This window comes from Nicotiana tabacum, chromosome 3 (genome assembly GCF_000715075.1).
Source record: "Nicotiana tabacum cultivar K326 chromosome 3, ASM71507v2, whole genome shotgun sequence".
NCBI lineage: Eukaryota > Viridiplantae > Streptophyta > Magnoliopsida > Solanales > Solanaceae > Nicotiana > Nicotiana tabacum.
Genome location: NC_134082.1, coordinates 41469044 through 41474029, shown reverse-complemented (window position 1 = coordinate 41474029; position 4986 = coordinate 41469044).

Genomic DNA, 4986 nt, shown 5'->3' with positions numbered 1-4986 from the left:
TTTTCTTCTAGATGGGATCAATGAAAGTTCTTGACTAGTTGAGTACGTAAACGTTCATGGTTCGGAAGGGAGGTGAAGTCCTTATGTTACCTTAGGATGATATGGTATATGCGATATGTTGTGAAGGATTGAGATTTGCATGTGTAAGGTTATGGCTTAGTTCTGAATGGAAATTCATAATATTCTTAGGTAGTACGGGTAGCTTTAGGTGATTATAGAAATGAGCTTCAGATGATTAGGGTGAATGATCTTTAGATGATTAAGGAAATTGTATTTCTAATTATAGTGATTTGTAGAGGGTATATGTTTTAGAAAAAGGCCAATGTGATTAGGTTGATGGCACTTCAATAGTATTGCGGCACTTTAAGGCTAGATCGACTGCTGATATTCGAGTTGCTTGTATGGCACATGGAAATTTTAGAGTATTTATAGTGGGATGATTGGGTATTAAAGGTGTGCATGTATTCGCACGGTGGAAACTAGAATCATGTATGATGATTTGTGTGCCATATGGAGTTGGAGACTGGGAGTTCTCATGTACAGGCTAGGTTGTGGTGGTGGATCGTGTGTATTCGGCACCGTTTAGCGGCAATCGGGATTTGGAGGCTCGAGTGGATCTTTGTTTGCTGGTATGTTAGATTTATGATGTGATGTCGGAATTCAGACTGGTTGTCTTAGTGTTGAGTGATTCTGAACTATTGCGCTACGGGCAATACCGAAAATGCCACGAGTTGAGTGATGAAGTGCGTTGGATTATGTTCTAGCAGAGTGGTTTATATTTCAAAGGACCAGCGGACGGTTGGGAAGGATTGCTTTCTTAATTGGGCATTCGTGATGGATGTCAGTGCAAAGGTTGCTATCATTAATTCAGTTCTGGTGTTGAGGGACTTTTCGGATGCGTTTCATGTGGCTAGGCATGTCGCCGGGTGAGGTTGACATTTTCGGTATTAATTTGGTGTCGGGCACCGGATCGTCTGGCTCCGATAGGAGTTGTAGTAGTGGAAGTCGAGCGGGATGAGTAATTGGGTGTTGCTCGATGAATAACGTACCGGTTATGTTCTATCAGGTTTGCGTGGTGTGTGTTATTTGTTTCACCGTGGGTGTAATTATTTGCTTTGGCTCCAGACATCAATTGAGCATGGTTGTCGATTTCAAGCATAGTGACTTGAGGTGTTTCATGTGGAATAGTATTAGGATAGGATCGCGCGTTGCAGCAAAGCTGTGTGGAAACATGACCTTGCGGGTCAAATTTGTGTGTCCTATTTCTATGATGTGAGACAGGGTCTCAGCCTTGTATTGTGGCAGTACTGGTGAGTTTGAGGTACAACTCTCTCAGTTGAGTCATTTTCATGATTTGAGTATGTTCGGACTGTTTCTTATTGGTGCACATATTATGCAAGTTGTGGCTTAGGAATGTATTGATGTGTCATATCACGAGAATGGTATGTTGGATTCGAAGTGATCGTTGGGGTCATTAATGAATACAAATGGATTTGATTTCAGCATGTTTGATGGGTAAATATCGAGGTTCGGTTCAAAAAATTTGTTATGATAATTGCTAGAAGAGAAATGGCCTCATGAATGGTTGATCTGAGCAATGGTTATGGTTTATGCGTGTTTCAATTATCGTTGGCAGTATATGAGAGTGTTGGAATGAGACCTTGGCTAATAAGAGATTTCTATCGGTATTTGGTTGTTGTGGGCAGCTGCTGTGAATGGAAGTTATCGCTGCATTTGTTTGAGTTATTGGTATATCATATAATTGCACCTAAGGTTGTAGGCATGGTCTATTACAGCTGGTTCAAACTTATTCTGAATGTAGGTGTGAGGTTCTGATCTTGTGTATGATTCCGAAAAGGTGAAATGTGGCTCTATGATTTATGGGCTAGACTAGATTGTGTGATTTTAGTTAAAGCGCATTATCAGACCCATGTGAGATAGGGTGACGTGGGATCATCCCCGGGTTTATGATTGATAAGGTCATTCAGCTTTTGGTTGGCTTCTAGGACAACTCTGGGTACGCTCGAGGATGAGCGTTTGTTTAAGTTGGGGAGAATGTGATGACCCGACCCGTCGTCTCGTGAGTTACCGCCTCATTTTCTCCACTACCTATTTTGTTATGCTTATGTGGACGAGTTGAATTGGAGTGGTTCTGTTAAGAAATGAGACACTTAGTCTCTTTAAGGAAGGTTTGTGTTGGAAAAGTCAACCGGACGTTGACTTATGAGTTAGAGGGCTCGGATGTGAATTCCGATGGTTCGTTTAGCTCCGGGAGATGATTTGAGACTTAGGAGCGTGATCGAAATTTATTTTGGAGGCCCAATGTAGAATTAGGCTTGAATTGGCGAAGTTAGTAGTTTGACGATTTCCGGTTGATAGGTGAGATTTTGATCCGGGGGTCGGAATGGAATTCCGAGAGTTGTTGTAGCTTCATTATGTGATTTAGGATATGCGTGCACAATTTAAGGTTATTCGGGCGTGGTTTAGTTGGGTTTTTTATCAAAAGCGTATTTCGGAAGCTTTAGAAGAACTTAGGCTTGAATTTGAGGTAATTTGATGGTTTTGGTGTTGTTGGGGTGTTTTGATGATTGGAACGAGGTTGAATAATGTTTTAGGATGCGTTGGTGTTTTTGGTTAAGGTCCCGGGGGCCTCAGGTGTGTTTCGGGTGGGTTTTGAGCGTGTACGGACAACCCAGAACTTAGAAAATGGATGGGGTAGTCATTTGTGCGCGGGGCGCGATCCTTTTTGCGCTGGGCGCGGTGGCCTAGCGCGGGGCGCGATCCTTTTTGCGCTGGGCGCGGTGGCCTAGCGCGGGGCGCGGTCAAGTGACGCGCCCCGCGGTCATGAAGATCCGCAGATCGTTGGTCCAACTTCGGAAGCTCGTATCTTTTGATCCACAAGTAATTTTGAAATGATTCAAAAACGAAAGTTGTAGCCCTTCGTGTCTAGTTTCCAGAAAAGTAAAGATATCATAATTTGGACATCTGTAGAAAACGTTATGGCCACAATACTAAAACTTGTCACTGCAAAGGAAGGCCTGTGCGGCCGCGATTGTGTTTGCGCGGATCGCACTGGTTTGCGCAGACCGCGGTCGTTTTGGTGCGGCCCGCGGTAGCTGAAATCTGAGAGGGTACCTATAAATACGAGGTTTTGAGTTTTATTTAATATTTTGACCTAGAGAGCTCGGATTTTGGCGATTTTTCAAAGGTTTTTCAAGAAATTCATCGGGATAAGTGAGTTTAACTCAGATTTGGCTAGAATACATGAATCTATCACTGAATTCATCATTTAATTCGTGATTTAGGATGGAATTTGGGAAGAAAATTGTGAAATCTTTCAAAAATGCAAAATGATGATTTGAAGGACCAAATGGTATCGGAATTGGATAATTTTTGTATGGTTAGACTCGTGAGGGTATGAGGATTCTGAAAATGTAAATTTTACCCGATTCCGATACGTGGGCCCGGGGCTCGGGTTTTGCTAATTTCGGAATTTTTGATATTTTTCGAATGTTTTCGCTTGGGCTTGTTCCCTTAGCATATTGTGATGTATTCGTTCTGATTTTAGATAGATTCGACGCGCGTGGAGGCCAATTTGAGAGGCAAGGGCATAGCGAGCTAGAGTTTTGGCCAGTTTGAGGTGAGTAATGATTTTAAATGATGTCCTGAGGGTTTGAAACCTCGGATTTGCACAACGTAGTGCTATACTAAGTTGAGATACACGTTGTGTGACGAGCGTGAGGTTCAATGCTATGGGGATTGGGACTTGGTCCATCCTGAATGATATTTTACTACATTTTTGATTGAGGCATATACTTTATTGTTATGGATTGGGCTTGTTGCCATACTTGGAGCCTTGTGCCGACCTGTAGAACCATTAGGGGATTTTTGACTGGTTTTTCTCACTTATTTTGTTAAAGAATTTATATCCTCAGTCACGTTTCCAATTGTTTAAGAATGATATGAACCAGATTTTTGAAATGTTAATCATAAATAGGAAGATATATGAGGGCGGAGATCCCGACCGTACATTATGCCCGAGAGGCTGTGATTTTTAAATGACTGAGAGGGGTTGAGGACCTAATAGCGAGGATATTTTATATGATATGGATCGGGTTGCGCGCCGCAATAGATATATATATTATACATATTATGGATCGGGCTGCACGCCGCAACAATTACTTATATGGATCGGGCTGCACGCCGCAACAATTATATAGCGCATGGGCTGAAGGAGCCCCTCCGGAGTCTGCACACCCCCAGTGAGCGCAGTCGACTATTATTATTATGGATCGGGCTGTACGCCACAGCGATATACGGATCGGGCTGCACGCTGCAGCGGTATATATATTTGTTGATTCGGTTATCGTGAGAAGTATATGAATTAAGAACTGAGGATAAGAACGAATAAATGAACTGAAATGCTTGAGGAGCTGATTTATACTAGTTATATCGGTTTTACCTGGTTTAAATAATTTCATGTGATTTCCTCATTCACTGCTGCTTAAATAATTTTTACTGTTTTGATATAGAACTGCTTAGTGCCTTTACGTGATTTCATACTATCAGCCATTATTTATTGTTATTACTCACTGAGTCGGAGTACTCACATTACTCCATGCACCACGTGTGCAGGTACAGGTATTCCTGAGGCATAGAGCGAGCTTTCCTGCCGTTCTGTTTTCATCGTAGTTATCGAGGTAGCTGCATAGCGTTCGCAGACCCGATTTCTCCTTCTATCTCCACTTATTATTCTGCATTTTAGACATATTTTTGTATTAGATTGTTGAAACCTTGTATTAAAGGCTCAAACTTGTGACACCGGATCAGTGGACTATTTTACAGAGATTTTTTGTGATTATGGTTTCCGCACATTTAATCTGTTAAATTCATACGTCTATTTATATTAAATTGGTATTAAATCCCGCAAATTAGTATTGAATTATAAAGAAAGAGGTTGTAAGATGTTAGTTGGTCGGGCTTGTC